At 48.7% G+C, this 27,104-nt stretch overlaps 1 pseudogene; it reads left to right on the plus strand.

Moving 5' to 3' along the window:
- The first annotated feature begins 231 nt into the window (after nt 1–231).
- The window catches only part of LOC123191517 (uncharacterized protein At4g17910-like), a 52,917-nt pseudogene continuing 26,044 nt past the window's right edge, over nt 232–27,104 (plus strand).

Genomic DNA, 27,104 nt, shown 5'->3' on the forward strand with positions numbered 1-27,104 from the left:
ATTGTGCTATTAGCATATCATATTTATCGTAATTTTTTTAAGGTGGACCACCCTGTTTCAAAATTTTTGATCCGCCAGCCAGCCGCTCTTGCCACCACCGTCAGAGGCAGAGTCTTGGCTTCCAACCGTCCTCCTGCGGCCTTCTAGCCGCTGCCACCACCTGCGGCCACCAACCTCTCTCCTGCACGCAGGGGGTCCCACATCAACTGAACCACCTCTCGCAATCCAACAATGGAGGGTCTCCTCGACAGGCCCCTGAACCCGAACAAGCTTCTTAAGAAGCTATAACAAATGTGCAAGTGAGATACAGCTCATCACTGTGTAGGTATTATGACTGGAAAGTGGAATCTCAGTTGCCAGTATGTTGCAGTTTTTCACCTTTAGCGTTTTGATCATAAATGTGTATGTTCTAATATTCGCCGATCCAGCTAGCATGTCCAATACTTTAAACTGTGCTGACCAATCTGATGCTAGCTATGTCATGGCATCCTTCTCAGTTTTTCCATGTTTTTTACCCTCATGTAGTCATTGTTATCAATAATAGAAACGTCTTTATTTTCATGCATGGAGTAGATCTGACAGAGATTTCTACTTCCTTGTTTTGATCTTATTATAGATAATATTAGGAGGGATTTAGTGAACAAAAATGATGATGCTCTTGCTGATCATAAAGATGGAGTGTATTACTTTTCAGCGTTGGTTATAGATTGTCTCACTGTTGTATGGCCTATACTTCTGATTTTCACGGCAAGTATCATCTTCATTGCATTTTAATATGCATACATGATGAAATTGTTAAACGGCATAAATCAGGGAACATGCAGAGCACAAGCCTATACTGAAGTACTGAACTATTCAGTTGTCATCTACCAATCTTTGGCTGAGCTTTAACATTTTTTAACTCATGATGAAGTGAATCTGTGGTTATTCCTTTGGTTTGTTGCAGATCTTAGCTGAATGGGCTTATATTTGTGCAATTTCTCTTGTAGTTGTGATATCTATCTACATCTTGCTTAAAAGGTATTTGGTATTTAGTTATTACTCCAATTTTTGTTACCTTGTTTTTGCTGCTCTAATTCCCTTCTGATTTCTTTTCGTGACACACTACCCTTGGTGATCTGGAGTTATATGACACTGCACTTTCAGGTCTCAGTCTCAGTCTCATCTCAAGGCTCAACAACATCTGCCTTCTCTTAGGGTATGCACAAGTTTATTGATTATATAAGTAACACATTATCGCTCCTTCACCAGTACTAGAGATGGAGCAGTACTATTGCAGTATTAATGGTGATTGTGCTCTTTGTAGGTTTAATTTACATGCTTGTCCATATTGGCAGTGGATTTCAAAATCTTTCCTAGACGGTATGCAAAGGCTGAAACATATGGTAGTGGCATTGTAAGTTAACTCATCCAAGCATTTTCTTTAGTTTATCTTTTGTTTTTACATGTTCCGCTCCTTACCTTCGTCATGAAGGCCAATTAACTAGCCAAAGGTTGTTTACATGGTGTGTAGCCCCCATGATGGCCTAGTTTTATAATCATCATCATTAAGAATTGCACAAAATCATGAACTAGTTGTGCAAAAAGTGACAGCAGCTGCAAATGTGCATATTATTTGGATTGCAAAGGATCAACGGCTTCATTAGATTGGTTAAATGAAATCCATTTGTCAGTCGTGGACTCCTCTGGTGCATGAAGTAGAGATGTATCTGCACATTAGGAGCTGGAGTGGGTTGTGTTACTGGTAATGCCTACTGCTGCTTCACAGCCACCGCTCCTCCTTTAGCGCACAGTATCGCTGCCCATCCTGCTATGCACATGGAAGTAAACTCATGACACGTTGAGCTAGTAATCAATACAAAGTTGGCCCTGTGATCCTCACGGTTTTGTTGCAGTGGAAACATTCCTTATTCATATCCTGGCCCGAACTCTTCATGCCCTAATTGTTTCTTGGCTTCCATGCAAATCGTTGCTTACATATATCTTTGCTCGGCTGGTCTATACTCATAATCTCATACATTGGATCAGCACAATGCAATCTCATGCTAGGAAACTCCACCGGCTGTGCTCAGCAGTCCCACCGCCACCGCCGCTGACTTCATCCCTGGTGCATATTCTTGGAGTCTGTTTTGCAATCAGAACTGTAGCTTGCAAATATTGCACACGCCAAACTCTTGTTTCGTGTTTGTGCGCACACATAGAACCAGATTGTTTGAGTCAATCTCCACACATGCATGGCCTGGATTCTTCCAGCTGGGCTCAACAATGTCACTACAGAGGACTCTGCCGCCATTTGTATGCCTTCTGCTTCTCCTAGAATCATCTCATCTATCTGCTCTGCTACCACTGTTTATAGTTGCACCTTTGATGATGTTATCCCTGTATGCACTGCCGTTCCTCCTCTTGTGCTTGCCTCCTCCGCTGTTCTTGACTGTGTCGGCTTCTTGCGACACCTCTACAACTACTTCTTGCTCCAGTGTCATTGCCATGGTTGTATATGTTCAGCACTGACTCTATCTGATGTGGCGCTGGATGATATATCAACTCAATACCGATTGACAACAGCCGTCGTAGATTGACTTGCAACTTTGTAACTCCCGAAATCTGGTGCTTTATCATGTCTAACCATACTTGATTTTTTTTTCGAAAAGGGGGATTCCCTGGCCTCTGCATCAGAACGATGCATACGGTCACATTTATTAAAAATAGTAAATAAGGTTTAACAAGGTCTCAAAGTCTGCAGACAAAAGGAGCGACAAGCTCACACAAAGCCTCCATGCCAAAACAGAAAGTCTAACAAGCCACAACCGGCTGGCAAATTAACAGATAGGTAAACTAATCGCCTATCCTATTACATGACCGCCATCCAAACCGGTTGAAGATATCCCGCGCTACCATCTCCCACCGGACAGATCCAGTGACCAAGCGCTCCCTAGCCTCCGTCGGAGTGAGTAAGGACCACATACGAATCAGCGCAGTAGCCCGGAATAAAACCTGCAAAAAATGAATAGTTGTTGTTCTGTTAAAAGCTAAATCATTTCTGCAGTTCCAAATTGCCCATAACAACGCACAAACTCCTACACGAATGTGTCTAGCTGTTTCGGAGTCTATCCCAGCAAGCCACGTCCCGAATAACGTGTTGATCGAATTCGGGGGAGTAATGTTAAAGGCAATTTGCACAGAGCGCCACAAGCCTCGTGCCAACGGGCAGTCAAAGAAGAGGTGCTTAATGGTCTCCTCCCGATCACAGAAACTACACCTAGTAGAACCTGTCCAGTTACGCTTAACTAGATTGTCCTTTGTTAAAATTAATTGTTTATGTACAAACCACATAAACACTTTAATCTTTAAGGGGACCTTAACTTTCCAAACCTCTTTGGAACTAGGAATCACACTTGAGTTAGTGATATCAATATACACCGATTTAACTGTGAACTCCCCAGATCTAGTAAGCTTCCACCACAACTGATCAGGCTGAGGATTTAACTGAACCCCCATCAATCTCTGAACCAAGTGAAGCCAAGCTTCCCATCGGTCCCCCACAAGCACCCTCCTAAACTGAATGTTGAGCGGAATGGACTGCAGAACCGTGGCAACAAGAGCCTCACGGAGCTGAACAATACGATAAAGGGACGGATACTGGGTCGCCAAAGGCTCATCGCCAAGCCACGTATCCTCCCAAAATCGAGTGTCATTACCATTCCCGACAATACACCTAGTTCTGTTAAAGAAGGTAGCTTTGATTCTCATGAGCCCCTTCCAGAACGGCGAATCATTTGGTCTCATAGTGACCTGGTGTCGGTGTACTAGAATAGGGGTACCCTAGTACTCCGAACTTGTGCATGGGCAGTTGCAGCACCCCGCGGCAAGGCTTGCCGGGCGAACGCCAAGATCCTCCGTGGTTCCCTTGGAGCCATTCAAGAACAAAGTATTTAAGCTCAGGAGACAAGGCCCCGGCAAGAGGAGCTTGCCGGGAAGGCCAACCAAGGCACTCCAAGGAACTTGCCACGACGCTCCACGTGCTCCGACAAGGCAACAAGGCCCCGGCAAGAGGAGCTTGCCGGAAGACCAACCAAGATACCTCGAGGCCCGGTGAGCGACAAGCTTCCGGACCCGACAAGATAACAGCAGCGGCAAGGCGCTTGCCGCGGCAGGCGGCCACTCTGTGCCCACGCTCTAGCGCATCCACCAACGTGTCGCTCTGGGGGCCTCTCCAGGCGCGCGTGGAAGGAGGCTGTGCAGCCAGCGGTGCGCAGTGGCATGCGAAGCTAACAAGATCGCCATCGTGGCGAACGGTGGCGCCCCTAACGGTCCTTTTCTGCACTGTTTGGGCGACTCAGACGGGCATTTAATGCCCTTGTCCCCTGCCGTCAGGGTTAGGTAGGGTGTACTGTACAAGTAACTGTACCAACCACCTCACTTTTTACATTTGTACCCTTCTCTGCGTTGCCACCTGTCGGTGACCCCTTTAGCGTATAAAAGGAGGCCCATGCGCAACGTAGAAGTGGTTCGGAGGTTCGACTCATTCGTAAGCCAGAAAACACTTAGCTCCCGCGAGCAAGAAGATAATACAACCAGACAAGCAGCAGTAGGAGTGTTATCTCTCCGGAGAGATCCGAAGCTGGGTAAACTGCTCGTGTGCTTCACCTCGATCTGCTCTTCGTGCGACCTCCGCCCCCCGCCGAACCGAAAGGGGCTCGGTCCGCCGGCCCCATAGGTGTTCGTGGATCAGTTTCCCCGACATCTTTGGCGCGCCAGGTAGGGGGCGTCGAGATTGTGTGAACCTGATCCGGCGTTCACACGAGCTAGATCTTCATTCCCTTCATCAACATGCCACCGAAGAAGAAGACTTCGGCGGCAGCTGCTCCGTCCACGTCACTTCCGCCACCGTTGGAGCAAACGGGTGGTGGAATGGACGCCGGCGGAAGAATGGACGTCGACGAGGAAGCTTATGATGCTGCCAGGTCCAAGGACAAGGCTGCACAAACCTCGGCGACTGTACATGTTCCGCGCCACTCTCAGGAGGCGCAAGACCAACAGCGTCATGACACTCGCAGTGCCATACGCATGATAGGCCAAGACCAAGCTGGTGGATCTCGGGGCGCTCAAGACCAGCATGCACGCCAGCGTGCTGGCACAAGCGGGGCACGGTCGCCTGGACGGGATACTGCTCCTTCTAACATAGTTAGAAGTCCGAGCACGTCCCGCTCCTCGCGCCGTCCGCCACTGCCACCCACCACTCCAGCAGAAGCTTTGGCGCGAGCTCAACTGCTTCTAGATTACCCTCCGACATCAGACAAGATCGACGAATGGAGGGCCACCATTCATAGTCTCATCGGCTACGCCAACGACGACACTCCACGGCGGCCGAGCGCGTCGCCGCCGCGACAGGGTTGCCGGGCGCGAGCCGGTGGCGACGAAACGGTGGAGGTGCAACTACCATGCAATCACCACCCCGAAGGCCAAGATCGCCGACTCGTCGGATCCACCTCGACAGCGACTCCACCGCATCATCGGATCCACGAGCTCGTCGCGATCAGCGCCAAGTTCTTCATGATCGACAACAAGAAGACGCTCGAACTCGCATCGAGCGCCAAAGAGAAGCGCGACGTCAATCCGACAAGCGCGCTGGGCCCTCTGTTGACATGCATGCGCCAGGGGAACCAGGCGATCTGCCGTACGCAGTAGGTTGCCCTGCGTTCACTCGTGAGCTGCGGCAAGTCCAGTGGCCCAGCACGAAGAACTTCAAGCCAGACGTATCAGAGAAGTACGACGGCAAGACGCATCCGTCGGAGTTCCTCGGCATCTACACCATTGCGGTGCATGCTGCCGGGGGACGGGATGACAAGATCCTTGCCAACTACTTCCCGTTGGTGCTCAAGCCCAACGTCAGATCCTGGCTCATGCACTTGCCGGACAACTCCATATCCTCTTGGGCTGATCTGTGCCGTCAGTTTGTCGGCGCCTTCACAGGCGGACACAAGCCTCATGGCCAGGAGAGTGATCTTCATCTGCTCGCCCAGAAGGAAGGAGAGCCCCTGCGCAAGTACATTCAGAGATTCAGCAGTGTGCAGCACAACATCCCAGACGTCCACCCTGCCGCGGTGATCAGCGCGTTCCATCAGAACGTGCGAAACCGCAAGATACGGGAGGAAATGGCGATGTGCAAGATCAGGGACGTCAGTGAGTTATATGCACTGGCCGACAAGTGTGCACGTGCTGAGGAAGGGAGGAGACTCCCCGGAGAGAATGTAGGAGCGGGAGGATCTGACAGTGAAGATGCTGCCCCGGCAAGGAAAAACCAGCGGCGGAACAACAGGAAGAGGAAAGGCAAAGAGGTGCTAGTTGTTGAGCAGTCCGGCAACAGTGGTGGCGCCAAGAAAGCCAAAGCTGGTGACTCCGGCAAGGAGGTTGCCGCGGAGGTGGCGGTTGCCGACAAGCAGGACGGCACCAACAAGCAGTATTGCAAGATCCACCGCACCAAGGGCCATGATCTCCAGAGCAGCAAGAAAGTCGAGCAGCTTGTTGAGCAACAGAAAGCTGAATACGAGCGGCGCGACAAGGAGAAGGCCCAGGAAGGTGCTGGGGGATCCGGCAAGAAACGTCCCGGCCGAGGAGGACGCCGCGGCAAGGGCAAGCAGCGGCAAGGAGACAGACCTCCTCGCGGCCGCGACAAGGATGAAGATGACGACGACGATGAAGACATGGATGATGAGGAGACTGATGAGCAGGAGTTCCAGAAAGCCACAGAGGTCCTGTGCGTTGACGGTGGTGCTTCTCTGCATACCTCGCACCGTCAGCTCAAGCAGTGGGTGCGGGAAGTTAATGCAGCAGAACCACCCGTCGAGTCACGCAAGCCTCTGAAATGGTCCAGCACGCCTATCATCTTCGATATTGAGGACCACCCTGATCGCATAACTGCAGTCGGGTGCTTGCCGATGTTGGTTTCACCAACAATCCGCAACCTCAAGGTCACTAAGATGCTAGTTGACGGCGGGGCCGGCTTGAACCTTATCTCCTCCACGGTGCTCCAGAAACTCCAGATCCCTGACAGCGAGCTCGAAGAGACCGGTACATTTCAAGGAATCAACCCGGGAAGGAGCAAGCCGAAGGGAAAGATCACGTTGCCGGTAACATTTGGCAGCGAGCTGAACTTCAGGACTGAGAGGGTCACGTTTGATGTTGCTGACTTTTCGTTACCTTACAATGGAATCCTTGGCCGTCCGGCACTCGCCAAATTCATGGCAGCCTCTCACTATGCGTACAACGTACTGAAGATGCCAGGCCCGATAAGTGTCATCTCTGTCCCTGGCGACAAGAAGGATGCCCTTATCTGTGCCGACAAGATCTACCGGGAAGCAGCAGCCGCAGCAGAACGCAAGACACTTGCCGCTGAAGCTCCCGGGGGGAAGAAGAAGACCAAGTCCGGCAAGAGCTCTGATGCCCACTCCGGCAAGCGCACCTCTTCGGAGTGCTGCGCTACCGTCGAGGACGCACCATCGAGCTCCACCGGCAAGTGTAAGAAGGCAATGGCAGCTCCACCTGAGACCAAGAAGGTGTCCGCCAAGGAGGACGGCACTGGTGGTACCTTCACCATCAGCGCCACTCTTGACCCCAAATAGGAAAGCGCGCTCGTTGCTTTCCTGCGGGCGAATGTCGACGTGTTTGCGTGGCAACCGTCTGATATCCCCGGTGTTCCCAGGAAAGTAATTGAGCACCACCTTGCCGTCTGTCCTCATGCGCGGCCCGTCAAGCAGAAAGTCAGGAAACAGGCAGTGGAGCGCCAAGAATTTATCGCAGAAGAAATCAAGAAGTTGGAAGCAGCAGGCCTTGTCAGAGGAGTGCTCCATCCCACGTGGTTGGCAATCCTGTTGTCGTGCGCAAGGCTAACGGGAAATGGAGGCTTTGTATTGACTTCACTGATGTTAATAAAGTTTGTCCCAAAGACCCATTTCCCTTGCCGCGCATTGACCAGATTGTTGACTCCACAGCCGGATGTGATTTGCTTTCATTTCTTGATGCATACTCAGGATACCATCAGATCTTCATGGCAGAAGAGGATGAAGAGAAAACCGCATTTATCACCCCGTGTGGCACGTACTGCTTCGTACGGATGCCTTTCGGTTTGAATAATGCTGGTTCAACATTCGCAAGGGTAGTCCACCATGCTTTTGAGCCGCAGATGCACAGAAATGTGGAAGCCTACATGGATGACATAGTGGTCAAGAGCAAGAACAGGGCGACCCTGATTCAAGATTTAGACGAGACATTTGCAAATCTGCGCAAGATCAACCTCAAGCTTAACCCCGAGAAGTGCGTGTTTGGAGTCCCTTCCAGCAAGCTTCTCGGGTTCTTCGTGTCTCAGCGGGGAATTGAAGCCAATCCCGACAAGATCAAGGCCATCGAGCAGATCGAAGCACCAAAGCGCGTCAAGGATGTATGAAGGCTTGCCGGTTGCGTGGCTGCTCTCAGCAGGTTTATCTCTAGATCTGCTGAGCGCGCCCTGCCATTTTTCAAAATTTTGAAAAAGGCAGGTCCAATAAAATGGACTCCGGAGGCGGAGGCCGCGCTGCAGGACTTGAAGAGATACCTGTCCTCCACTTCAACACTTGTCGCACCTAAGCCGCAAGAGAAGTTGCTGCTGTATATAGCGGCAACCAATCAAGTGGTTAGTGCTGCGTCAGTGGCGGAGAGAGAGGCAGATGATGAGCCAGCAACCACGGCAGATGCATCCAGCGACAAGCAGGGGGCTTCGCCGACAAGCTCTGGTCCCGACAAAGATGGATCTGCGCAGGAGCATGATAAGATGCAGAAGAGAATGGTGCAGCGTCCAGTTTACTTTGTCAGTTCCCTTCTACAGGGGGCTAGATCAAGGTACTCTGGTGTGCAGAAGTTGCTTTTCGGCCTGCTCATGGCCTCGAGAAAGCTGCGCCATTACTTCCAAGCACATGAGATCACAGTCGTCACTCGCTTTCCGCTGAAGAGGATACTGCAAAATCCAGAAGCGACAGGCAGGATTGTCGAGTGGGCGCTGGAACTGTCAAGCTTTGGCCTCAAGTTTGAGAGCACTTCAACTATCCAAAGCAGAGCATTGGCAGAGTTCATAGCAGAATGGACGCCAACACCAGATGAAGAAATTCCAGAGACGAGCATCCCCGTCAAAGAGGCAAGCAAAGAGTGGCTGATGTACTTTGATGGTGCCTTTTCGCTGCAAGGTGCCGGTGCGGGCGTGCTGCTTGTCGCGCCCACTAGAGAGCACCTCAAGTACGTAGTCCAGATGCACTTTCCCAAGGAGCAAGCAACCAACAATACTGCAGAGTATGAAGGATTGCTTGCCGGTCTCAGAATCGCAGTAGACCTTGGGATCAAGAAGCTCATTGTCAGTGGTGACTCACAGCTTGTCATCCGCCAAGTGAACAAGAACTACCAGAGTCCATTGATGGAAGCATATGTTGATGAAGTGAGGAAGCTAGAAGAGCACTTTGACGGTCTACAGATGGAGCATATCCCAAGAGCTCAGAATGACATTGCTGATGGCCTGTCAAAGTGCGCCGCACTAAAGTTACCTGTGGAACCAGGAATCTTTGTGCTCAAGTTGACTCAACCATCCGTAACACCATCAACTGGACAAAGCAAGAAGAGGAAGTTGGTTTCTGGTGACTACTTTTCGGCAGAGCTCCCCGAAGTCGCCGCCAAGAAAGTCCCCAAGATCAACACCAAGGATGCTGAGGGGCAGTCTGCTCCGGCAAGCCTTATGGTTTGTTCCGTTGAAGCAGACGCTCCCGACAAGTTTTGCTCCGGCAAGCTTGCCGGGGAACATCAAGCTCCGGCAGGGCCGCAAGTCCTTGCCGTAGAAGCGAATGTTCCCGCAGCAGCAGATGTGCCTTTAATCCTTGTTGTCGAGCCACAAGCTCCAGCATGGGCACAGCAGATTGTCCATTTCCTTCAGACAGGATAACTTCCCGAAGAGCAAGAAGAAGCGGAAAAAGTAGCCCGGCAGTCAAGTATGTACCAGTTTGCCGATAGCATACTGTACAGAAGAAGACTCAACGGTGTGAAATTGAAGTGCATTTGCCGGGAAGATGGACAAAAGCTGTTGGCAGAGATACATGGAGGCATATGTGGCCACCACATTGGCGCAAGAGCACTTGTCGGCAAAGCTTTCCGGCAAGGTTTCTTTTGGCCGACAGCCCTCCAGGATGCAACTGCACAAGTAACCAAGTGTGAAGCGTGCCAGTTCCACTCCAAACAGATAGACCAGCCAGCTCAAGCTCTCCAGATGATCCCTTTATCCTGGCCATTTTCGGTCTGGGGGCTCGATATCCTCGGCCCTTTCCCCAAGCTGTCGGGGGCTTTGAGTACTTGTACGTCGCAATCGACAAGTTCACAAAGTGGCCGGAAGTGCAGCCAGTGAGGAAGGTGACAGCACAGTCAGCAGTCAAGTTCTTCAGGTCAATTGTTTGCCGTTTCGGGATCCCTAACAGGATCATCACCAACAATGGCACACAATTCACGAGCCGCACCTTCATGCAGTACGTCCAAGACCTTGGCGCCAAGGTCTGCTTCGCTTCTGTTGCTCATCCGAGAAGCAACGGTCAAGCAGAGAGGGCAAATGCTGAAGTGCTGCGCGGGCTCAAGACCAGAACTTTCGACAGGCTGCGCAAGTGCGGAAGAAACTGGATCGAGGAGCTGCCGGTGGTTCTTTGGTCGATCAGAACGACACCAAATCGAGCCACTGGCCAGACGCCTTTCGCTCTAGTCTATGGAGCAGAGGCAGTTCTCCCCACGAAACTCGTATACGGATCGCCTCGAGTGCTCGCTTATGATGAGCTTGAGCAAGAACAGCTGCGACAAGACGATGCGCTGCTCCTTGAGGAAGATCGTCTTCAGGCTGCTGTACGAGCTGCTCGATACCAGCAAGCTTTGCGTCGCTACCATAGCCGCAAAGTTAAGGCCAGAAGCTTCGAGGAAGGCGACCTTGTTCTTCGGCGCGTTCAGTCCGCCAAGAATTCCAACAAGTTGACGCCGAAGTGGGAAGACCCTTATCGGGTGAAAAGAGTCACAAGGCCCGGCGCTGTCCGCCTTGAGACCGAAGATGGCATTCCGGTGAGAAACTCCTGGAACATAGAACATCTTCGTAAGTTTTTCCCGTAGGGCGCGGTTGCCGGAACGGGTTCCGGCAACCACCTTTTGTACAAGTCTTGCCGCTGTTGCATGTAATCCTTTGTACAAAGCCGGGCGCAGATCCCGTGCATAATTAAAACCCCATGTGCTCCGCACAACTTGTCCATTTCATGCATTAGTTTCTTTCATGCATGCGTTATCTGACACTTTGTGCAGCACCTACATCCGGTAAGCGATAACGAGCCGAAGGGCTCCATATCATTATTTTCTCTTCTATCTTTTTTTCTCAACAAAGGAAAAGAAGGTTCCCTCGCACACAAGTTTGCCGGGGGGGAGGAGAAGATTGTGGTATGGACCAGGCATCGTTCAAGCAAAGTTTTGCCTTGCCGGGAAGCAAACGACAGAAAAGCTAAGTTGCCAAAGTTTGAGCAATCAGTTTTCAAATTTTTTATTTATCTTCCTCGAACGACCCTGCTTTGTATGGAAAACCTGTGCGCGGAGGAACCAACTCGTGGCTAGTTGTGCCCTTACTTTGTTTCGAGTCCGCTCAACAACTTAAGTGTGCTGCATCTAGTCGCGACAAGGTTTCTTGTCGGAAGCAGCGCCGCCAGCAGGCTGCTGACGTTCCACACTCAGCGCTCGCGGCTCGGGCGCCTGCGCCGACAAGTTCCCTAGAAGCGTAGGGTAAAAACATACAAAGGAAGGAATCTAGTAGAGGAAATAACATAGCAATTGATAACAAAAATAAAGTTATATTACAAGATAACTTGTCGCAGCTCTAACAGACTGTTTTTCATAACATGATTAGCAGCGACAAGGGAAAAGAAGAAATGGGCGGCCTAGTCTACGTGATCGCCCTCAACCCTCTTGATCTCGCTCACCTTGTCCACAATGGGTGCGACAAGGGCCTTGAGTGCGTCCCAATCGGCATCTGGCGGCAAGGACTTAAGGACGTTGGTGAAGCTGAGGCCTGGATTGCGGAAGGCCACCTTCATCAGCACCTTCTGGAGAACCCCGACGCAGATTTTGCACGACTCGTCGGCCAGCTGCTTAGGGATCCTCTCCCGGAGCCGCTGGAGTGCCGTCGCCACGCCCTTGAAGAACAGGCTGAGCTTGGCGCTGGGTTGGAGATGCTCGTCGGAGGGATACCCAAAGTCCTCCATCCCCAGCTGCGCCAGCTCCTCGTCGATGACTGCGGCAATATTCACCAGACCCTCGGTCCAGTGCTCCACAGTATCTCTGAATGAGTTCTGGGTAACTGCGATGCTCTCCAGCAGCGCCTTGTCAGCCTTGACCTTCTCCGACAAGGTCTTCTCCCGCTCCTTGGCGGCCTCCAGCGTCTGCGTCAGCGTGGCCAGCTTCATTTTCAGGTCTGCATTGGAATCCTTGGCGGCGCTGAGCTCCTTGCCCCTCTCAGCGAGAAGACCTTGCAGCTCACCGTGGGTGGCAGCATCCTTCTCACGCTCATGCTTGAGCGCGGCAAGCTCCTCGCCGCTCTTCCCGATGTTGGCCTCCAGCTGCGCCACCTTCTCCTCCAACTCTTTCTTGGCGGCCTCTGCGATTGCGGCAGCGTCCTTTGCTTCCTTGAGCGCCCCGCCAAGTGCTTGCTCGCGCTCGGCGAGCTCCTCCTCGTAGCTGTCGAGGTTGGCCTTCCGCTGCACCAATTCGCCTTCTCGCACGGACTGCTTCTCAGCGGCCAGCCTTTGTTCCTCCTCAGCTTCGGCCTTCTCGAGAAGGAAGGCCGTGCGCTCCTCGGCGAGTCGCTCCTGCTCCTGTGCCAGGGACCGGAGAGCTTCTTGATTGTGGCCCCGGAGCTCCTCCGCGCGCTTCTCCATATCAACTCCCGCCTTCGCGACAAGCGCTTCCCGGGAAGCCAGCTTGGCTTGCCGTGCGCGGTAGAGTGATAGCAGCTTCCGCAGCAGCTGCTCCTCCTCAGGCTCGCCACTGCTGCTGCTGGGCACGTCGACCAACGACAGTCCAGCGGAGGCGAGCACCTCCTCACCGAAAGTTTCCGCCTCGACCGGCGCCTTGGTGCTCGACGCCCAGGGTAGCTTGATGAAGATATCATCACCGGCCTTCAAGTAGGCGCCGGGCTGGGGCTCCTCGGAGCCCGGCTCCGCAGCAGCGGCAGAGGGATCGGCGGTCGGCGCAGCGCCTGGCGCTCCTGCGGCCTCAGGGTCGTCAGTGCGATCGCCCGACCCCTCGTCGGCTTCTGCGGCGGCAGCCTTGGCGGCCTCCTCGCCGGCGGTCTCATCAGCACCGGCCCCTTCTTCGTTGGCGGCGGCGTCATCAGTGCTGCCATGCGCGCCTTCCTCGCCGGCATCCTCTGTCTCCATTGGCTCCGCGGCAGATGGATCTGAAGAACGAAGAAGGAAGAAAAAGTCAAGCAAATATGCAAGAAGAAGATCAGAAGAAGAAGGACCCAAGGGAAGTTCTTAGACAAGTGGATTACCTGTACCAAGATCTGCAGTTGCGGTCTCAGCCACCGCAGGGTCGTTGGTGCTGTCCCTTGCCGGAGAGCTGCCCCTTGCCGGAGAGTTCTCCCTTGCCGGAGAGCGCTCCCTTGCCGGGGACTCCTCCCTTGGCGGCGTAGTTGAAGCAGATGGCACTTCGGGACCAGCTTCCGGGCGCTCCTGATATGGCTGCTCTGCTCCTACACAAATCAACAAGCAAGATATCAACAAAGGAAAAAGCACTCATGCGCGCCTGACAGCAGAAAGCTAACTATGAACTTACGCTGGGGGCTGCGCTGGGGGTTGCTTTGAGGAGTGGTTGCTGGGTCCGTCAAGGTGGTCTCGGACCCACCCCCAGCTGACACGGTGGGGTCATCTTCGATGACAATCACCGCGGCCTTGGCCCTCTTCGCCGCTCTCTGGGCCAGCGTCCTGAAAAGAAAGGAGTTCAGATTGAAGCAAGTCAGATACAAGATAAAAACAGCAAGATTGAAGAACTACAAGAGCACCAAAGAAACTTACTCTTCTTCCTCCTCGTCGAAGCTGAGCGCGGAGAGATCGAAGTCCGGCTCCCCTCCGGTGCGGCGAGGCGGAGGAGTAGGATCCCTTGCCCGCTTGGCGGGGGCGGTGACGGTGGACCGGGAAGACCCCGCTCCAGTTGCCACTGCTGCGTGAGGCGCTCCCGCGGCAACATTGCTTGCCGCGGTAGAGCGTGTCGCACGGCTCGGCGGCTGTTGACCCGGCTGCCGCCCTGCTACGTCTGCGGCCCTGTGAAGACGCCTTCTTGGCGGGGCCAGGGGCTCCGCCTGCGGCAAGCTTTCTGAAGGCTCGGGCTCTTCTTCGCCGGCCTCGCTCGGCTCAGCTTCAGAGCCGGCAAGATCTTCCTCGCCAATGAACTCCGCGCGCTCGGCAAGGTTTGCCGCCTCTGCCGCCTCCGCCTCCTCCACGGTGAACCCGAACGCGCCCGCGGCAGCTGCGGCCGCAACCTCTTCCGCCCTAGTGGCGATGCGCTGCAGCTCCTCGTCGGTGGTGTCACGGGTGAGGCTCTTCTGCTCGTCAGCGCGGACCGGCACTTCTTCCAAATTGTCGAAGAACGCTTGCACGACGTCGTCCGCAGGCTCTTGCCAAGTTGGAACGATTCCGTGTGAATCGCACAACGGCATCATGGCGCGGATCCGGTCAAGCGAAGAATTATTGCACAATGGAACGACACCCCTCGCCAGCGTGAATGGGTGCTGGGGATCGCGTTTGAACAACTCCAGGAGCATTGCGTCCAGCTCCATGACGGTGAAGTTGTAGTTGAGGCCCGGCCGTAGCCTCATGATGTCCGCCGAGTTCTTGAATTCCCAGGCGGGCCTCCCCCTCTCCTGCAGGGGGGCGATGCAGCGGCGGAGGAAATCTGCGCCTACAGTGCCTACAGTGAGCCCGGCAAGCCTGAGGTGAAGGATCCTAGTAATGGCGATCTTCAGCCTCTCGTCTTTCGGGGCCACGTTGCTCCAGTCATTGCCGCGCACTATTGGAGCTTGGCGCATGGCGGTGAAGGGCTGCGGATTCTCCTCGATGATCCAGCACCACTCTGCTCTCCACTCCTCCCACTTGCTGTGGAGCTCACCCTCCAAGTAAGCCTCCTTCTTGCCGACTCTCGAGATCCAGGCGATCCCTTCGGCAAGCGGCTCTCCTCTCTCTACCCGAGGTATGAAGAAATGGCGGAAAAGGGCAACATTGGGGTGGACTCTGACAAAGTTTTCGCACAAATGTGCGAAAACTGCCATGGTCAGAACGGCGTTGGGGGTGAAATCAAGGAGGCGGAAGCCGTAGGTGTTCATGATATCGCAGAAGAACTCCGAGAAGGGCGGGCAGAGCCTGCAATAGAAGAACAACGCGAAGAATGGGTACCCGTTTGGAGCCAGTTCCGAAGCAGCAGCCGGGAGTACCCTCGTGCGCGGATGCGCACGCGTCTCCGTCGCCCAAAAGAGGTAGAAGTACTCCCTCAGCTCCTTCGCGCCGAGCTGGGGGGAGAAGATCGCCCGCTCCTTCCGCAGCGCCGCGAGCCGCTGCGCCTCGGCCGACTTCACACCCTTTCCCTTGTCGGCTTTCGGAGCCATGGCGGAGGTGGTGGGGGAGGTCGACGGCGTTGGTGATGCTGGTGGCAATGTTGGGCGGAGCGCTGCTCTCTCGGCTTCGAGAAGAAGGGGGGAGCGGCGGAGGTTCGTGAAGATGGAGTAGTAGCAACCAGCGAGGGGGAACGAACTGCCCCTATTTCCTCTGCTTATAAAGAGGGAGGGGGCGGACGTTTCGCCCTTCCGAATAAAGAAACCACCCACGATCTCTCCCACGACGCCGCATTCAACGCGTGCCGTTAGGAGAGAGCGCGGTGGATACGGAGCGAGATTCGGCATGGCCCAGTCCGCGTGTGCCTGTGCCCTGTCTTGGGCCTGGCCCAACAGCGCTCGGCACCGTGTTTGGCCCAGGCCCGGGGGCTCCTGTCGGTGTACTAGAATAGGGGTACCCTAGTACTCCGAACTTGTACACGGGCAGTTGCAGCACCCCGCGGCAAGGCTTGCCGGGCGAACGCCAAGATCCTCCATGGTTCCCTTGGAGCCATTCAAGAACAAAGTATTTAAGCTCAGGAGACAAGGCCCCGGCAAGAGGAGCTTGCCGGGAAGGCCAACCAAGGCACTCCAAGGAACTTGCCGCGACGCGCCACGCGCTACGACAAGGCAACAAGGCCCCGGCAAGAGGAGCTTGCCGGGAAGACCAACCAAGGTACCTCGAGGCCCGGTGAGCGACAAGCTTCCGGACCCGACAAGATAACAGCAGCGGCAAGGCGCTTGCCGCGGCAGGCGGCCACTCTGTGCCCACGCTCCAGCGCATCCACCACCGTGTCGCTCTGGGGGCCTCTCCAGGCGCGCGTGGCGGGAGGCTGTGCAGCCAGCGGTGCGCAGTGGCATGCGAAGCTGACAAGATCGCCATCGTGGCGAACGGTGGCGCCCCTAACGGTCCTTTTCTGCACTGTTTGGGCGACTCAGACGGGCATTTAATGCCCTTGTCCCCTGCCGTCAGGGTTAGGTAGGGTGTACTATACAAATAACTGTACCAACCACCTCACTTTTTACATTTGTACCCTTCTCTGCGTTGCCACCTGTCGGTGACCCCTTTAGCGTATAAAAGGAGGCCCATGCGCAACGTAGAAGTGGTTCGGAGGTTCGACTCATTCGTAAGCCAGAAAACACTTAGCTCTCGCGAGCAAGAAGATAATACAACCAGACAAGCAGCAGTAGGAGTGTTATCTCTCCGGAGAGCTCAGAAGCTGGGTAAACTGCTCGTGTGCTTCGCCTCGATCTGCTCTTCGTGCGACCTCCGCCCCCCGCCAAACCGAAAGGGGCTCGGTCCGCCGGCCCCATAGGTGTTCGTGGATCAGTTTCCCCGACACCTGGGACAGGGTCTTGGACTGCAAATATTTACTGCGTAAGATCTATGCCCATGTTGCCTCCGTCTCAAGTGCCAACTTATACAGCCACTTACTGAGCAAACATCTATTCTTGACTTCTAGATTTTCAATGCCAAGCCCCCCCTGGTCCTTTGGTCGACAGATAATATCCAATTTGGCCAGTCGGTATTTTCTCTTAATTTCATCACTCTGCCAAAAGAATCGAGATCGATAGAAGTCCAGCCGTTTCCTAACCCCAACTGGGACCTCAAAGAAGGATAAGAGGAACATAGGTAAACTCGTGAGCACCGAGTTAATAAGGATCAACCGTCCTCCATACGACATGAGTTTTCCTTTCCAGCAACTCAGTTTCTTCTCAAACCAATCCTCTATGCACTTCCACTCGCTGTTTGTTAGCTTACGATGGTGAATGAGAATACCTAGATACGTAAAAGGTAGAGCCCCAACTTCACAACCAAACAATTGTCTATATGCCTCTTGTTCATCTTTGGCTCTACCAAAGCAGAACAGCTCGCTTTTATGGAAATTAATCTTAAGCCCCGTCAATTGTTCAAATAAGCATAACACTAGCTTCATGTTTCTCGCTTTGGCCAAATCGTGTTCCATAAAGATGATAGTATCATCAGCGTACTGCAGGCACACCACCATCTACCAAATGAGGCACCAAGCCACCCACCTGACCAGCCTCTTTTGCCCTTCCTATCAGGATCGCCAACATGTCCACCACAATATTGAATAATATTGGAGACATAGGATCGCCTTGTCTCAATCCCTTATGCGTTTGGAAATAATGACCTATATCATCATTCACTTTGATTCCAACACTCCCTTTTTGCGTGAATGCTTCCACCTGGCGTCGCCAAGCTTCATCAAAGCCCTTCATGCGTAAGGCCTGTTGAAGGAACGGCCATTTGACTTTATCATATGCCTTCTCGAAATCCACTTTGAAAATAACCCCATCAAGTTTTTTTGTGTGGATCTCATGGAGCGTTTCATGAAGGACCACAACCCCTTCCAGGATGTTCCTGTCCGGCATGAAAGCCGTTTGAGTAGGCTGTACCACGGCGTGCGCAATCTGTGTTAGCCTATTCGTCCCAACCTTGGTAAAAATTTTGAAACTGACATTCAGAAGGCATATAGGCCGAAATTGCTCGATTCTCACGGCCTCTGTTTTCTTAGGAAGCAGGGTTATTGTTCCAAAATTAAGCTGGAAAAGCTACAAATGTCCCGAGAACAAATCATGGAACATCGGCAACAGGTCCCCTTTAATAATATGCCAGCATTTCTTATAAAACTCAGCCGGGAAACCATCCGGACCGGGTGCCTTATTATTTTTCATCTGGGAAACGGCCTCGAAAACCTCCTTTTCCGAAAAAGGGTCGGTTAATATATCGTTCTCCACCGCAGTGAGTTGAGGTACATCTTCGATTCTAGACTCATCCAGAGACACATAGTTCTCCTCTGGTGGTCCGAACAATCGTTTGTAGTATTCGGTAATGTAGAGCTTCAAATTATCCTGCCCGATAATCGTACCCTCATCTTGTTCTAGCTGGAAGATTCTCTTCTTCCTATATTTGCCATTTGCAATCATATGGAAGAATTGAGTGTTCGCGTCCCCCTCAACCACTCTTCGAACCTTGGCCCGCAGAGCCCACTTTAGCTCTTCTTCCCGAAGTAGTTCTTTCAACCTCTTCTCAGCGTCAAGCTTAGTATGAAGCTCGGTGGCTGGCAACACCGTGGTTTCTGCTTTTACATCTAAGGACTGAATGAGGGCAAGGAGCCATTCCTTTTCAACCCTATATATCCCACTTAAATGTTTAGCCCATCCACGTAGGAAACTTCTCAGATGCCTAATCTTATTCTGCCAGCGCTCAAGCGCATTCCTACCGCCTGCTTCCTTAGCCCACTCTCTGGCTACGAGATCTAGGAAGCCTTCTCTTTCAAACCATGCAAGCTCGAATGAGAACAAATTCTTGTTGCCCGAGTAGGTAGCCCCACCAGAGTCAAGAAAAAGAGGCGTGTGATCAGAAATCCCGCGAGAGAGAGCCTGAACAGTTATCCTTAACTTTGCTGGAAAATTCAAACCTTTTTTACCTGTTGCTGCAAGCCCTGCGGCAGTATGACTACCCTGGTCTAGGTTGCTGACATGCCGGTCGAATGCGATTTACGATGTCCACATCACTTAATAGTCATCTTTGTGGCTGTCCAATTTTCATGCCTTTCGCCTGTATGATTAGGTCATCAACTACTGTTCACAATTGCTTATTTTTTGTTCTTCTGGAATTGACACAAGTTTCTTGTTTACAAATATGCCTTGCTTCCATTTTTTCGTCATCAATCTATTATTTATTACTCCCTCCGTCCCGAAATTCTTGTCTTAGATTTGTCTAAATACGGATGTATCAAGTCACGTTTTAGTATTAGGTACATCCGTATCTAGACAAATCTAAGACAAAAATTTTGAGACGGAGGGAGTAGTTATCAATGTAAGGTTCTCGACCCGTGCTTACCTTCGTGTAATTTGAATCATGTTTGCCTTTATTTCTGAAAGATCAGAAATCTGATCTCTCTTCCGACATAACAGATGGATCTCGGAGTAGGGTCTTTTGTAGTGGCTAACGCACTGGTGTCTAGACAAGCACAAAACATAGCCTCAATGTAAGTGCTTAAATGATCTCATTTGTCTTAAAGAAAATATTTTAGGGCTTAATAAATATATATATTTGGATTCAGCATGATGCTAAGGGTTCTCATCTAGTTAAGTCGGAAGTAGCTCACATGAATACTTAAACTAAAAGGCAAACTCTGTGAACAAGTATATTCTGTATTATGCAAAAGTGAATCCTACTTTTTCTATCATAATAATTATTAGTCAATAGTCATAGTGTTTGGTATTGTCGTCCTTCGGGCTTAATGTCAAAATGTTCTTACTACATAAGTTGTTTTTTGTAGATACTCTAAAGAACTAATGTTTATTCATGTTGACTGTTTTTACTGGGCATAGGAGCTTGTAGGAACCTAGAAGTTTCAACTTCACCACGTACATTATGGTGTGCTGAGTTTTTTTGCCCTTTTTAAATTGAGATACAAAGTATTACAATTCTGCATGCAAATATTAGCTTTGTCAGTTCATTGATAAATGAAGAAAATTATAACCATTAGTAGTATTTAGGATAAAATCAGTGGTTCATCTCTTCTTTCAAATAAGATCTGTCCTGCAACTTTTGCATCTTTTCTATTTGCATGTAGGTGGCATTCCTGTGTTAATCGCTTCTTGTTAGGTTGTTCTCCAAGTAGCTTTCTGACTTAGTATATTCCTCATACTGACAAATGATCCCGTGTTTGTCCAGTATCATTGAAAAAATGCAGTTACTTTGGCAGAATCATTCTTTGAATTTTTAATTTTCTTGGGAAGATAACTGTAGTTTCTGACCGATAGATCTGCCAATAGGCACTATTCAATAGCATACGTATTCTATCTCATAGTGAATGTTCTGTTTTTTAGGAGATGGAAGGCAGCACTGAGGTCCGTAAGTCCTCTAGTGTTTCTTGGCTTTGCTCGTCTTATCTCTACATCAGGTGTTGATTATCAGGTACTTTTCTTGTGCCAATTACTTATATTACGCATCCGTCAGAATTTATCATATAATGCCATCCGTGCAGACTTGCTAACCTTTTCTTGTGTTTTCTTGTCCCTGTCTATTTTCGTATTCTCACTTCCTTCATTTCTAGATACTGACACCTGTATTAAGCAGAATTAGATATAATAGTTACTATCGCATGTGCAGTCCTGTGTAGTAATGAAAGTGGGGTTGATTGGATTTCAGTTTGCAATGCATAATCTAAGGTTATTTACTCCATTTTTTCTATATTAGAATGTTGTCTTTTCTGAAGAGGTATGTTTTGTTTGTTACCTTGTAGGTGCATGTAGGAGAATATGGTGTCCATTGGAACTTCTTTTTCACCCTTGCAGCAGTTTCTATCCTTACATCCATTATCAGGATTCATCCTAAATATTGCGGGATAGTTGGTATGCTTGTTCTTGCAGGTACTAATGGTTCTAGTTTTACAGTTTGGTTAGAAAGGTTTAGAGGTGCTACAATTCTCCTTTTCAGTAGATAAATTGCAGGTACTAATGGTTTAGAGGTATGGCCAAATTTTGGGTTGAATGAGTATCTCACATCTGATGAGAGAAGTGTTGATATCATTGGCCAGAATAAGGAAGGCGTGTATAGCATATTTGGTAAAAATATCTATGTGTACATGAATTTTTTGTCATTTTTTGCATAAGATGCTGAGGAACATAGAGGCGTAGAGCCGTCCAAGCTTGGTTTTTGTTTGTTTGACAAAATAACATTGTTGGTCTAGATTTGTACAGAAAGCTTGATACGTCTTCATTGTATCTACTTTTTCAAACACTTTTGTCCTTGTTTTGAACTCTAACTTGCATGATTTGAATGGAACTAATCCGGACTGGCGCTGTTTTCAGCAAAATTGCCATGGTGTTATTTTTGTGCAGAAATAAAAGTTCTCGGAATGACCTGAAAATCAACGGAGAATTATTTTGGAATATATAAAAAATACTGGAAGGAAGATCCACGTCAGGGGGCCACCACCTGTCCACGAGGGTGGGGGCGCGCCCTACCCTCCTGGGCGCTCCCCCTGCCTCGTGGGCCCCCTGACGCTCCACCGACCTCAACCCTGACTCCATATATTCACTTTTGGGGAGAAAAAACCAGGGAGAAGGATTCGTCGCGTTTTACGATATGGAGCCGTCGCCAAGCCCTAAACTCTCTCGGGAGGGCTGATCTGGAGTCCGTTCTGGGCTCTGGAGAGGGGAATCTGTTGCCATCGTCATCATCAACTATCCTCCATCACCAATTTCATGATGCTCACCGCCGTGTGCGAGTAATTTCATCGTAGGCTTGCTGGACGGTGATGGGTTGGATGAGATTTATCATGTAATCGAGTTAGTTTTGTTAGGGTTTGGTCCCTAGTATCCACTATGTTCTGAGATTGATGTTGCTATGACTTTGATATGCTTAATGCTTGTCATTAGGGCCCAAGTGCCATGATTTCAGATCTGAACCTATTATGTTTTCATCAATATATGAGAGTTCTTGATCCTATCTTGCAAGTCTATAGTCACCTACTATGTGTTATGATTTGGCAACCCCGAAGTGACAATAGTCGGGACCACTCCCGGTGATGACTGTAGTTTGAGAAGTTCATGTATTCACTATGTGTTAATGCTTTGTTCCGGTACTCTATTAAAAGGAGGCCTTAATATCCCTTAGTTTCCGCTAGGACCCCGCTGTCACGGGAGGGTAGGACAAAAGATGTCATACAAGTGCTTTTCCATAAGCATGTATGACTATATTCGGAATACATGCCTACATTACATTGATGAATTGGAGCTAGTTCTGTGTCACCCTAGGTTATGACTGTTACATGATGAACCGCATCCGGCATAATTCTCCATCACCGATCCATTGCCTACGAGCTTTCCATATATTGTTCTTCGCTTATTTACTTTTCCGTTGCTATTGTTATCATCACTACAAAACACCAAAAATATTACTTTTGCTACCGTTACCTTTTACCACCATTACCACTACTATCATATTATTTTGCTACTAAACACTTTGCTGCAGATACTAAGTTTTCGGGTGTGATTGAATTGACAACTCAGCTGCTAATACTTGAGAATATTCTTTGGCTCCCCTTATGTCGAATCGATAAATCTGGGTTGAATACTCTACCCTCGAAAACTGTTGCGATCCCCTATACTTGTGGGTTATCAAGACTATTTTCTGGCGCCGTTGCCGTGGAACATAGCTCTATTCTTTGAGTCACTCGGGATTTATATCTGCTTATCACTACGAAGAACTTGAAAGACGCTAAAACAAAAATTTATCACTCAACTACGATGGGAGGTAAGGAACTGCCATCTAGCTCTGCACTTGATTCACCTTCTGTTTTGAGTAGGCTTGCGACACCTAAACCTGTTTCTGCTATTAATTCTGATATGTCGCATGTTATTGATGATGCCACTTCTGCTATGCATGATACTTATGATGAGACCACTTCTATGCTTGATAATACTGTGCCACTTGGTGAATTTCTTGATGAACAACTTGCTAGGGATAGAGAGAATGAAATTACTGAAACTGATAATATTGATAAAAGTGATGATGAAGAATCTCCCCTAGATATAAATTACCTGTTGTTCCTAAGGGTTATGTTATGGATGAAGAAACTGCTAGAGACTTTCTTACTTGCAATGATAGGAGTGATCTTAAGAAATTATTAGCTAAGCTGAAACAAAAACTTTGAATGCTAGAATGAAATATTATCCTGCTTATGCTACTTTACCTATCTTTGTTACTGATAAGGATTATGATTTCTCTGTTGATCCTGAGATAATAACTTTAATTGAATCTGATCCTTTCTATGGCGATGAATCTGAAACTGTTGTGGCACATCTTACTAAATTAAATGATATAGCTACCCTGTTCACTAATGATAAGAAAACTCGCTATTATTATATCCTTAAATTATTTCCATTCTCATTAAAGGGTGATGCTAAGATATGGTTTAATTCTCTTGATCCTGGTTGTGTGCGTAATCCCCAGGATATGATTTATTACTTCTCTGCTAAATATTTCCCTGCTCATAAGAAACAAGCTGCTTTAAGGGAAATATATTATTTTGTGAAAATTAAAAAGGAGAGTCTCCCACAAACTTAGGGGGGGCTTCTCCAATTACTTAATGCTTCTCCAATTACTTGATATCTTTTATAATGGACTAACTGATGCTTCCAGAGACCACCTGGATAGTTGTGATGGTTATGTTTTCAGGGAAAGAACACTAGATGAAGCTGAAATTCTATTGAATAATATGTTTACTAACAAAAATAATTGGACACTTCCTGATCCAATTCCTGAACCAACTCCTAAGCCAACTCTGAAGAAGAGGGGTATTCTATTTCTCAGTCCTGAAGATATTCAAGAGGCAAAGAAATCTATGAAGGAAAAATGTATTAAAGCTAAAGATGTTAAGAATTTACCTCCTATTGAAGAAATACATGGTCTTAATTTACCGCCTGTTGAAGAAATACATGGTCTTAATACATCACCTATTGAAGAAATACATGGTCTTGATAACCCGACACAGGTAGTAAAGGTAAATTCTCTCTATAGATATGATAAAGCTGAAATCACATTTACTAAGTTTGCTAGCCCATGCTTGGATGAGTTTGATGACTTTATGGTTTAACAAGAAAACTTCAATGCTTATTTTGGTAGAGAATTAAAATGCAATGCTGATATGCTTGAACACTTGGGTGATTATATGGCTAATATTAAAGGTGAACTTAAACTTATTAGTAAACATGCTTCTATGGTTACCACTCAAGTAGAACAAGTACTTAAAGCTTAGAATGATTTGCTCAATGAATTGAATAGTAAGGAAAATGATAATGATGTCAGAGTTATGACTAGAGGTGGTAAAATGACTCAGGAACCTTTGTATCCTGAAGGCCATCCTAAGAGAATTGAGCAGGATTCTCAGAGAGATAATATTGATGCACTTGGTCCTTCTAAAAGGAAGAGAGAAAAAAATGATAGGACTTTGCATGCTTCTAGTGAACCTGTTGATGACACACCTGAGAATCCCAATGATATTTCTATTTCTGATGCTAAAACACAATCTGGTAATGAACATGAACCTAGTAATAATGTTAATGATGATGTTCATGTTGATGCTCAACCTAGCAATGATAACGATGTAGAGATTGAACCTGCTGTTGATCTTGAACCCACAATCAAAGAATCAACATTATGATAAGAGAGACTTTGTTGCTAGCAAGCACGGTAAAGAAAGAGAATCATGGGTTCAGAAACCCATGCCTTTTCCTCCTAAACCATCCAAGAAAAAGGATGATGAGGATTTTGAGCGCTTTGCTGAAATGATTAGACCTATCTTCTTGCGTATGCATTTGACTGATATGCTCAAAATGAATCCTTATGCTAAGTATATGAAAGAAATTGTTACAAATAAAAGAAAGATAACGGAAGCTGAAATTTCCACCATGCTTGCTAATTATACTTTTAAAGGCGGAATACCAAAGAAACTAGGAGATCCAGGAGTACCCTGTAGCGACCAGACCTCAAACGGTCTGATCTCTGTGCTTCAGTGTCATCCCTGGATCAGTATTGCTGTCATGCACAGTACTTGAAGGATTTATAACAAAGTAGCAATCACACACTTATTACAACGAGTGTCTCAAAAGAGAACTTATTACAAATAATATGCCTTAAGGCCATCTAATAACGATAACAGCGGAAGGCTTGGAAGATAAGTGAGTCCATCAACTCCAACAGCATCACTGAGTATAGAACCACGACCTAAAGGCACCTTACTCGTCGTCTGAAAAGTCTGCAACATGAACGTTGCAGCCCGAAAACGGGCCAGCACATGGAATATGCTGGCAATGTAACACATAGAGAGTAATGAACAGAAATAGGCTATAATACATGCATATTTGGCTGGTGGAAAGCTCTATGGTTACAGTTTTGCGCAAAGCCAATTTTTCCCTACTGCAAAGGAATAAATTTTATTTAACTATCATGGTAGTTGTTAAACATTGAGAGCATAGACACCCTCTCAATCCCAATTAAACATCATCATTAAAACCCAACAAAATTAATTAAAGTGACATGATGAGATTCACATGATAATCCAAGTACTAGATACTCAAGACGTCCATAACCGGGGACACGGCTAACCATGATTAGTTTATACACTCTGCAGAGGTTTGCGCACTTTTCCCCACAAGACTCGATCTCCTCCGTTGGGATTCTCGCACTACATGGTGTTTGAGAAACGGATGACCGAGACATAGTCTTTCAGAAGCGCTAGCACCTTACGATCGGGTAGACCGTTACACCTACTTTCCCCTACATCTGCTAGTCTACCACTGTAAGAGTTCGCATGACTTAATCAACTATGCTAGAGCCCATAGTAGCTTGTGGCTGCACACAGAAGTTTCTAGTATGAAATAATCTCATGATCCCTTTGAGCATGGGTGGCGGTCCATAAAGAAAAACAGGCAATCGCTGGAATACCCAGGTGCCTCAATCCACCCAGATGTGTATTAAAGTTGCCACCTTAAATAAACCATTAATTAACAATCTCACATCTATCATGGATACACTCACCCAATCCACGTCTACTAGCATAGCATGGCAATATAAGCAAACGTAGAAGTAACTCCCAAGGGTTTGATAATAAAATAGGTAATAGGTACTACCTCATCTACTTTCCTAAAACCCACAATTTAATTAGATCCTAATCATGCAATGTTTGAGGATTGATCTAATGCAATAAAACTGGGTAGTAAGAGGTATGATCAAAGTGTTACTTGCCTTGCTGATGATCCGTGAAACCTAGAGATTCGAAGTAGCAAGCGGCGCACTCCGGGTACTCTATCGCAAACAAACAAGCACATAATAAGCACTCATCTAAAGCACAGGTAAAACTCAAATAAGAGATCTAACCAGAAAGTTCAACTTAAGAACTCCGGTTTGCAAAAAGAAACAAATCGAACGAAACAACGAAAATCAAACAGCGAAAGAAACAAGCTTCGTTTACTAATCTGGATCTAAGTCAAATTTTACAGAAGCAAAAAACTTGTTTGAGTTGGTTAAACAGAAAGAGGGTTTCGAGACGAAACTCTAGGCACTTGAATCGCCTGATTCCGATAAACGAGCGAAAAGTTAAAATAAAACGAAAATCGGATCAGAAATCGCGATCAGAAATAATCGCGGAAAATCCGAGAAAAAGAAAAAACGACGAACAGGCTAACGAACGAACGTTCGCTGTCTGCGGCTAAACAACAAAAACCGTTCGTTAAAACGAACTTACGGATGAACGTCCGCTAAATAAACTAAACCGGGAAAAAAATAAACCGATCTAAAAAAGAAAATGACCGCAGTTTTAAAAAAAACGGGCGGTTGACCGGTGAAGACCGGCGGCGGCGGCTACCTCCGGCGGCGGCGAACTCCGGCAGGGCG

The sequence above is a fragment of the Triticum aestivum genome, chromosome 2A (assembly GCF_018294505.1).
Source record: "Triticum aestivum cultivar Chinese Spring chromosome 2A, IWGSC CS RefSeq v2.1, whole genome shotgun sequence".
Lineage (NCBI taxonomy): Eukaryota > Viridiplantae > Streptophyta > Magnoliopsida > Poales > Poaceae > Triticum > Triticum aestivum.